An 11018-nucleotide genomic window follows, 5' to 3' on the forward strand; every position below is an offset into this window, starting at 1 on the left:
ATGTTCTTCCTCTAGTATAGTTGTATATGTTCTCATAGTAATGTAATGTATATGAACGTATGCCTTTGCTACCCAAAGGTACTGAACTGACTGAAAGGAACTATTATGTCCGTATATGTATACATGATATATAACTAATATTTATATGACCTTCGGACGGGTACCCGATATCCTATCAGACCACATCCAAATCGAGGAAAAGGAAACAAGGTGGATAGCCTTCCTAAGTCTTTTAAACATTACTTATATAAATATACATATATAGGCAAGCTTATAACAGAATCTCTATGTAAACGTAATTATGAAATTGTATAGTAATGTACTGTGTGTACTAGCTGTAAAGTATGTTCTCTCTATCTAGCAAGTATTGACTCATGAATGACCTGACTCATTGTATGATATTACGTTCTAGTAATAGTTCTAGTATCTTCCTAAACTACCCATATGGTAGCTTACTAGTAATATAACTGGTACGTATGAACATGGATGTATACCCTTGCTACCCAAGGGCATTGGATGAACTGGAAGGACCTTTATGACTATATATGTACACAAGATATATAACTAATATTTAAACGACCTTCGGACGGGTACCCGATATCCCACCAGACCACATCTCAAGCGCGAAAAGGAAATAGAGTGGATAGCCTTCCTAAGTCTTTTAAACATTTCTTATATAACTATACATATAGTGGCATGCAATTTATAATATAAAAGCATAAAATAAGTTTTGTAAAACCTTTGAACATAATTATTATCTAAGAAAAGATCGACTTGATGTCAATCTATAAAACGGTTTGAAGGCATGGGTTTGATAAAACAGTTTAGTATAAAGAAACATTTGTTTGAAACACAATTGTAAATAAGTTTGAAATAAAACATACAGAGTAAAATGTACAGTGTAATAAGGAGTTTTAAACATATAAAGTGTTTATGAAAATCATTTGAAGGAAACTGTTTGGTAAAACGGCTAATGAGTAGCAAATCATTTGAATGCTGCTTATTAATCACATGTGATTGATATAATAAGTAGCATGATTCTACTTGTATCCCCCCATAAAACATTTAAAAATAGTTAAAACATTGATTAAGGGGTATGAACTCACCTGTTGTGGGTGATACAGATGAACTGAAGAGGTAGGACCGCTAGGTGTCAAGTGAAGTCTTGAACACACTCTATGATCCTAGTTAACATATAATTTCACATATATGTAACAAATTAGTCTATAAACAACTAATAAACAAGTCAAGACACCCTAGGACATGCTAAACACCTTTATCAAGTGTTATTAGCCTCTAGGATTGCATCTAAGTGTTTGCAGGGGAAGCTATTGTGTGTAGGGCTCAAGGAAAACTCCATAAGGGAGTTCACGACCCTAATGACACTACCAAATGAGTTTACGGTTGTAAACTCATGAGTTTATGGCCATAAGCTCATACTTAGGTTACCATTTTATGTTTGATGCTCTATAAGGCCCTAATAAGCATTTCTACTTAATGGCTTGGTCTATGGAAGAGTTTAGGGCATAATATAACTCCTTTTAGGAGTTTACGGCCCTGGGACCATATTCCCTTGGATATTACGGCCGTAATCTCCCTTGGGAGGATGTTTATGGTGTTTTCAAGTCCCTAAATTAACTAGGAACTAAACTAGGCTTTTGTACTAGGCTTTAGAAGAGTTTATGGCACCATTTGGCACCATTTTATGGAGTTCACGGCCCTAGAACTTCTTGGGCCATGAACACCTTAATCTTGGTGTTCTAAGTGTGTTTGCTAGTCCTAAACTCATTTAGGTACATGTCCAATTTAGTCTCTTGGCTTAAGGAGGGTTTTTAGGGCACTTTGGCACATAAAAATGGAGTTCACGACCCAATAACTTCCTTGGCCGTGAACTCACTTTCACCCTTGATTCTTAATTGTTTTGGTGGTCTAAACATGTAATGGTAGTCCCTAGGTTGAGTTCCAAGGCTTTGAGGGACATTGGGACACTTTTGGCCCTTAAAATGGAGTTTACTCCCCAAGTGTTCTTGGGCGGTAAACTCCTAAATCTTGGGGTTTTGGTCCGATTTTGATGTTATAAAACACAATCTAAGCTATATAATACAACTAGATCGAAGTACTCACGATTTGGGATAAAAACCCGAAGATCCGTGAGAGAGAATTTTGGCTTTTCTCTAATTGGAAATGTAACTAATGAATTATTTTGGTTCAAATTTCTATATATAGTCCTGGGATTTTTGGCAGAAAATATTTTTATTCCCGGAATGAACTCTAATATCCTAGAGTATTGGAATAACAGTGTTGCAGAAAACCCTAGTGCATCCACTCTCCTGATATCTTCTTAAGTGTAAATCCTGAAAAACTGCCAAACTTATACCCGAAGTCTGGAATTTCACTGTAGCCGTTCTAACTTCTATTGGCTTGATATGGTTTGTTCAGAATGGAAATTTCGGGATGTCACATCATCCCCCTGTTAAAGGGAATTTCGTCTCGAAATTAGAATTTAGGCAAGGAAGTAGGTACGAATGATCGAGTCATGAGGAGGAAACTTCCTAATTGATTGGTTCTAGTGCTCCTAAGTGAAATTGGGTTCTCGGTTGGTATCCCAACGAACCTTCACTAATGGGCGACGGCGTTGCCTTGTCCGCTTGACCTCTCGGTCGAGGGTCACTATGGTTCTAATACGAAGGCGAGGATCTCGATGAGTGGACTTACAAGATTCCTAACGGAAAGGTACGATTTCACGATCGAGAAGCGAAGAGTAGAATGTACTTTACCGAGTTCGCGGAGTAGGTCTAGTTTGCGAGGTTCAGGACCGATTCTGGTAAGAATCTCGGAGTGTCCTAACTATATTGGATTCAACTTTCCACGCTTTACGAAGCGTATTAAGCCATTCCCAGAGTGAGATTCCCTAAAGAATTTGGTCTCTCACATGGAATTCCAAAGGTTCTTTCTCTTGCTAAACTTCCCAGTCAAGGGCCACCCCTTGATGGGTTAAAGTCGTACGGTTTCTGTGATTTGCGAGGAGTTATGGACGAACTATGACAATAGGTCTATAAGACCTAGAATTTGGCGAATGTATGTCGACGTCTCTGGTACTGAAAAATTCCCAACGGTTTCGGATCAATTGACAGAGTACTTAAGAATTTCCACATCACTAATAGTGTGTCTTAGGAAATTTTTACTCTTCAATTCCAAAACTCGAGTTTAGAGAACTTTGCGAAAAGTATCTCCGAGGGTAATGTTTCCAGAGGTTCCTTCTTACCACGAGGGTAGATAAGTAAGTCATTACATGGAGAAATGACGAACTGATCCAAGTAAGAAAGACGTACCCTACTCATTTAGCTCATGAAAGCTATGAGCGTATTGGTCCTATCCGAAGGGTATCACTACGGACTCAAAGTGTCCGCATCGAGTTTGGAAGATAGTCTTCCGGACGTCCTTCCCTAACACTCGAACTGGTGATATTCGGATCACATTTCCATTTCTGAAAGTAACGCTTTCCTTGCGTTTACTCAACCAATTTATCTATGCGAGGCAGAGATAACGATTTCTACTGGAAAATCTTGACGGAGTCCTTGATAGCCGAGGTACGTACGATGCAATCCGTCGATCTCTGGTAGAATATGACCGGGTGTAACGACCCAAAATTCAAGACAAAAAATTTCTTTTAATAAAACATTACTTTGAGCAAAAATCATCATTTCAAAACATAAACAGAGTATTAGTTTCCAAAACACATGTTCGTTATCAGAGTAAACATTCCCAGGCTGTCTAAACTATGGCGTGTGCCATGCGATCACCCCGAGCTTTTCCCTCCGCTACCGGAAGTACCTGAAACCAAAACTGAAAACCGTAAGCACGAAGCTTAGTGAGTTCCCCACCCTACCACATACCATGCATAACCACATACTACACATACTGGCCCACGCCCACTATCCTGGGCCCCGCCCCTACCTTGGGCCTCGCCCGCTACAACGGCCCCGCCGCTCTAGGCCCCGCCTGGCTTCGAGCCCCGCTCGGATACAGATCTGTTTCACTTTGGCCTCGCCTGTCACAGGGCCTCGCCCACTAACATATAATATAGCACGTAAACATATCACATTACATCACATAATCTAAACACATACTAACGAATCTTGTCCTAAGGCCTCGCGTATCTCTGGGCCCCGCCCTTGTCCTGCTACTGATGAGTCATGGAACCCCGTCCATACTCCTGTTGATAGTGAGGTACGGGCCCAGCCCACCCTCACTCCTTCCCTAACTTGGGCCTCGCCCCTGATCTGCTGCTGCTGAGATGTGGAACACCATCCACACTTTGCTATTGGTGAGATACGGGACCGCGCCCACACTCACCTCCCTACCAGGCACATACAAGTATCACACAGACAAGAAGTATAAACTATAACATAAACCATTCCTTGGGAACCTGCCCTCTATCATTGGACCTCGTCCCAAATATCATACTAGCATACTGTGCCTAGGGCTAACCCCCGGGTCTTCTACTCATAACTACATGGGCCGGCATTCTGGCCGTAGACCCATTCATACAAAGGGAAAATCACCTGCACTGGCTGAACTTCCTGATGATCCCACTAGCCGCTGCCCGACAACTCTCTGAACTCCTGCTCCACCCGCTCCTCGAGCTACCAATAACAATGTAACACTGAGTCTAACTGACCCCCGACAGACAACCAAGTCAACTCTGGTCAAAGTCAAAGTCCTGGTGAAAGTCAACCTTCCAGGTCAACCATACTCGCTGAGTCCACTTACTGACTCGCCGAGTTCTTATGCTCAAAGTCCTCCCAATCGCGACTTGACTCGCCGAGTCAGCTCCTGACTCGCCGAGTCTATTGATTCCCGATTCCTGTCCTGTCCAACTCACTGAGTCCTTGCTCGACTCGCTGACTCGAGTCTTAACTCGAGGGGTTTGGGACTATGCGACCTGACTCATCGAGTCCAAGAGTAGACTCGCCGAGCACAAGGCAATCTTCATCCAACTCGCCGAGTTGTTCATCCAACTCGTCGAGTTCATGCCCATCTTCATCCGACTCGACGAGTTGTTCATCCCACTCTCCGAGTTCCTCCTCATCTTCAAGCTACTCGCCGAGTCCACTCGAAGGACTCGCCGAGTCCATTCAGATCTACATACATGCAGAGGACTTTCGAGTCATGCATGGACTCCAAACTGTAGATCTACCCTTCCCAAGCCTATCCCCCACGTAAAGTTGCAAACTTTACGTGTGGAGATGGAGATCTAGGCAAAATACACCATGAACTAGGGTTTAAGACTAAGAGGCTCCAAAATCCATTCAACGGATGAAACTTTACGGGATTCTAAACCAAAACAAGCATGGATCTGAGGTAGCAACCTCAGATCTGGACCTTAAGCTCGAGATTGATCTTTAACATGGCTTAAAAGCCTCAAAACTCATAACCAAAGAAGATCTAAAGGAGAGAACGACTTAATACCTTCAATATCTCAGAAGGGTTCCCCAAACTTCGGATCCAAGGCTTAGGGTGCGGTGTTCTGGGTGTGAGAGATAGTAAAGGAACCCTAGGGGAGAGAATGAGACGATTAAATAGGCTCCAAGCCCCGAATTTAGGGTTTTCCTCGCACATACCAGACTCGCCGAGTCACCTTGGCCGACTCGCCGAGTCGGTCACTTACTCCTCGACCTGGATCCCGCTCTGACTCGCCGAGTTCCTCCTTGGACTCTCCGAGTCGCCCCTTAACATTAAGGTTTTCTTTCCTTTCTTGGCCTTCAAAAATTTGGGTATTACAACTCTCCCCCACTTAAACTAAACTTCGTTCTCGAAGTTTGCTATGGCCCACCGCCTGCGATCTGCCTGCAATACCCAACGAATTATCCCAACACTAGCTGCCTTCCTTCGCTGGCCTACCGCTCGATCATTCTGACTAGCATCAAACCTTGCGGATAATCATCTCGGGTCAACCCTGACCCTGAACATTCTGGAACACAACTTAGTCAACCGATAATCCGTCTGGTACTCACCGAGTACTGCACTGAACCTATAGGGGTTCACCCCTTCTTCTTCTTGCACAATTCCTTGCCTTCCCAAGGCAAAACTCCATACACAACTATTCTTCTATCACTGTGAAGGCCCTATCTGAAACAACCCAAAAATACGACCCGAAAATTTCATTTTTAATATAACCAAAATCATAAAACGGAGTATATCATAATAAAACCATGCGTTGCAAATCTCAAAAACCATACTAAAATTACAAATGAGAAAGCGGTGTCATGACTGTATCAAATCATATATAAGATAACTGATCAACTCCCAGGATAAAAACTGTGCCTGTGGTGTGTGCGATGCCATCATCCCGAGCCCTTCCCTTTGCTTGCGGAAGTACCTGAAACCAAAACTGAAACTGTAAGCACGAAGCTTAGTGAGCTCCCCTAAACTACCACATACCACAGAATAACATATAAAGCACATACTGGGCCTTGCCCACTGCATCGGACCGAAGTCCGGCTAACCGGGGCCTTGCCCCTTACATCGGACCGAAGTCCGAAGCTGGCTGAAACATCGGACCGAAGTCCGAAGCTGACTGGGACCTTCGTCCCCTACATCGAACCGAGTCCGAAGCTGACTAGGACATCGGACCGATGTCCGAAGCTGACTGAGACATCGGGCCGAAGTCCGAAGCTGACTAGGACCTACGTCCCCTACATCGGACCGGAGTCCGAAGCTGACATCGGACCGAAGTCCGAAGCTGACTGGGACCTTGTCCCCTACATCGGATCGAAGTCCGAAGCTGACTGAACATAGCATAAACATATCATCTAGCATAAACACATAACCCTGTCTGAACCACGAAGGCATCAAACATACTAACTACTACATCGGACCGAGGTCCGAAGCTGACTGCTAGCTAAACGGGCCGGCATTGTGGCCTTAGACCCGTTACTACTGGAAGGAAACTCACCTCGTGAACTGGCTGCTGTGTGAATGGCTCTGGAAGCTAACTGCTGCTGCTCCGGTATCTCCCTGACTACAAGGCCATAAACACACTCAATCAAATACTAAACACTGCACTGGGGTAAAATGACTCTTTTACCCTTGGTCAAAGTCAACTCTCCCGGTCAAAGTCAACCCACAGTTGACATGACTCGCCGAGTTGGGCCGCTAACTCGCCGAGTCTTCTAATCTCATTTCACAACCCCACTCGTGGCTACTCGTCGAGTATGGCATCGACTCGACGAGTACTCTCTCGATCCAAGAACTCAGACAATCTTCATCTGACTCGCCGAGTCATATGAACAACTCGATGAATTGTTCTTGAGCTTAAGAAGATTTCCTTGGACTCGCCGAGTTGTATGAACAACTCGCCGAGTCCCTCCATTACTAAGTCTGCTCTCCGACTCACTGAGCCCACTCTACTACTCACAGGCTTCCATTCGTTATCACTCAAAAGGGGAAAAACGGGGACTCGCGACTCGACTCGCCGAGTCGTTCTTCCGACTCGCCGAGTCTCTTGCATGCAGCAACTCAAAACTCGATTCTGCTTGAATCCAGTGTATAAAACTAATAGATCTGGACTCCCTTAACTCGATTAGAACGTAAAGATTCTATCTTTACATGCCCATAAGCATCCATGAAGCTAAAATGGCTCAAAAATCATAATAAAGTAGATCTAGAGTTTTCATGCAAGGTAACTTCAAAAAGGCAATAGATCTGGGCTCTACAACTCCTAAATGAACAGATCTAAGGATATCTCGACATAATAGGGCATCCATACAATCATAAGGCTTGAGAGAAGCATCAAAATAGATCTAGAAGAGTTCTAATGGAGGTTAAAAGCATAAAACAGGAGGGAATCCGAAGAATACCTCAAAGAACTCTGATTTGCCCTTGGATCTTTGCTCTACACCTCTTCTCCTTGCTCCTTTCTTCTTCTCCTTCTTCAATCCTTCAAAATTTAACACAAGAACACTTAGATCACTCAAGGATGGATTAGGGTTTTCTCACAGCTTTCTGAGGGTGAAGGAGGCGAGATTGGGGGCTATAAGGTGGATTAAATAGTGAGCAACCCGGGGATTTAGGGTTTCTTCCAGGCAGGCAGACTCACCGAGTCCCGAATATGGACTCGCCGAGTCGCCGACTAACACGTGCTCGAAATCCCGTCCCTACTCGGCGAGTCAGGATATGAACTTGCCGAGTCCCTCTTGCAAACTTCTAATTTAATACTATGGAATCATCATACCGGGGACGGGTCGTTACAATTCTCCCCCACTTGGCTCAGACTTCATCCTCGAAGTCTGCTACGGCTGAATCTGCAAATATCTCCGGGTAGTGCTCTCTCATCTCCTCCTTAGCCTCCCACGTCCACTCAGACCCCTTCCGGTGCTGCCACTGCACTTTCACTAACTGAATTTCCTTGTTCCTCAAGGTCTTTTCCTTCCGGTCCAGAATCTAGACCGGTCTCTCAATATAATTCAGGCTACTATTAACCTGAATATCCTCTAGGGGAACGACTGCTGACTCATCCACTAAACACTTCCTCAACTGAGATACATGGAAAGTGTTGTGGATCTGACTAAGCTCCTCAGGAAGATCCAACCGATAAGCAACCCGACCCACCCGGGCCAAAACCCTGAAAGGACCAATAAACCTGGGACCCAACTTGCCCCTCTTCCGGAACCTGATAACACCCTTCCAAGGTGAGACCTTCAGAAGGACCATATCACCCACCTGGAACTCCAAGTCTGAACGCCTCCTATCGGCATAACTCTTCTGCCGACTCTGTGCAGGCTGCAGTCTACTATGGACCTGCTGGATCAACTCGTTCGTCTTGAGCACCACCTCTGTGCTTCCAATGACTCGCTGGCCTACCTAGCCCCAACAAATCGGGGTCCTGCACTTCCTCCCATAAATCATCTCAAAGGGAGGTCGATCAATGCTCGCATGATAACTGTTGTTATACGAAAATTCCGCTAACGGAAGGTACATATCCCAACTGCCACCGAAGTCTAGAACACATGCCCTGAGCATGTCCTCGAGAGTCTGAATCGTCCTCACTCTGCCCGTCCGTCTGAGGGTGGAAAGTGGTGCTGAAATGAAGACGAGTACCCATCTCGTCGTGAAACCGCTTCCAGAATCTGGATGTAAAACGGACATCTCGGTCTGACACCACCGATACCGGCACTCCATGACGTGCTACGATCTCGCGCACATAGATATCGGCTAACTTTTCTGCCGATATACTCTCCTGGATCGGGATAAAATGAGCACTCTTCATCAACCGATCCACTACTACCCATATCGAATCCACTCCTCGTGCGGTCCTGGGAAGCTTGCTGACAAAATCCATGGTGATGTCCTCCCATTTCCACACGGGAATGTCTAACGGCTGCATCTTGCCGTGAGGCCTCTGGACCTCCGCCTTGACCTTCCTGCAGGTCAGGCACCTCTCAACATACCAAGCGACATCCCGCTTCATGCAGGGCCACCAATAATCAGGTCGAAGATCTCTATACATCTTCGTCGCCCCTGGGTGGATAGAAAATAGAGACTTATGAGCCTCATCCATCAACACCTGCCGTACTCCTCCCTAGTACGGTACCCACACTCTCCCATGAAGTGTCATCAATCCCCGACTGTCATAATCAAACGAAGATGCTCGGACCACTATCCTCTCACACTTCTGCCTCTCCTCCTTGAGGCCCTCGACCTGAGCCTCCCTGATCCGTTCCAACAACGGAGTAATCACTGTCATCCTCAAGCACAAATCTCTGATAGGGGCTGCCGACACTTTGCGGCTTAGGGCGTCGGCCACCACGTTGGCCTTCCCTGGATGGTAAAGGATCTCACAATCATAATCCTTCAGCACATCTAACCACCTCCTCTACCTCATGTTCAGACTCGGCTGATCCATAAGGTACCTCAAACTCTTGTGATCCGTGTAGACAGTACAACAGACCCCATAAAGATAATGCCTCCAAATCTTGAGGGTAAACACAACCGCCCCCAGCTCTAAATCATGGGTAGGATAGTTAGCCTCGTGAGGCTTCAACTGTCTCGAGGCGTAAGCTATCACATGGCCTCGCTGCATCAACACTGCTCCCATACCTGTGATTGAGGCATCACAGTAGACTATGAAGTCCTCTACTCCCTCTGGCAAGGTAAGGATCGGAGCCTCGCACAACCTCTGTCTGAGGGTCTCGAACGCTGCCTGCTGCTCAGGCCCCCAATGAAATACCACCGACTTCTTGGTCAGTCGGGTGAGCGGCACTGCTATCTTGGAGAAATCCTGAATGAATCTCCGGTAATACCCTGCCAACCCTAGGAAGCTCCGAATCTCAGATGGAGACTTCAGGAGCTCCCATTGCATCACGGCCTCTATCTTAGCCGGATCCACCAAAATACCCTTCTGGTTGACGAGGTGACCAAGGAACTGCACCTCGCACAACTAGAACTCACACTTGGAGAACTTTGCGAAGAGTCTCTCCCTCCTCAAAACTTCCAGCACCTCCCTCAGGTGCTCCTCGTGCTGCTCCTGCATCTTGGAATATACCAAGATATCATCTATGAATACTATCACTGACCGATCCATCATCGGCCTGCACACGCGGTTCATGAGATCCATGAACGCGGCTGGGGCATTGGTGAGCCCAAATGGCATCACCACAAACTCATAATGACCATACCTGGTCCTGAAAGCAGTCTTCTGCACATCCTCATCCCTAACTCGCATCTGATGATACCCGGAGCGTAGATTGATCTTGGAGAACCAAGGCGCTCCTTGAAGCTGGTCAAACAAATCATCTATCCTCGGAAGTGGGTAACGGTTCTTCACCGTCACCTTATTCAACTCCCGATAATGTATACACATATGATGCGACCCATCCTTCTTCCTCACAAACAGGATAGGCGCCCCCCAAGGCGAACTGCTCGGCCGGATGAAACCCTTGTCTAGCAGCTCCTGCAGCTGCGTAGACAACTCCTGCATCTCAGGGGGAGCTAGGCGATACGGTGCCTTGGCTATC

This window comes from Lactuca sativa, chromosome 4 (assembly GCF_002870075.4).
Source record: "Lactuca sativa cultivar Salinas chromosome 4, Lsat_Salinas_v11, whole genome shotgun sequence".
Classification (NCBI taxonomy): domain Eukaryota; kingdom Viridiplantae; phylum Streptophyta; class Magnoliopsida; order Asterales; family Asteraceae; genus Lactuca; species Lactuca sativa.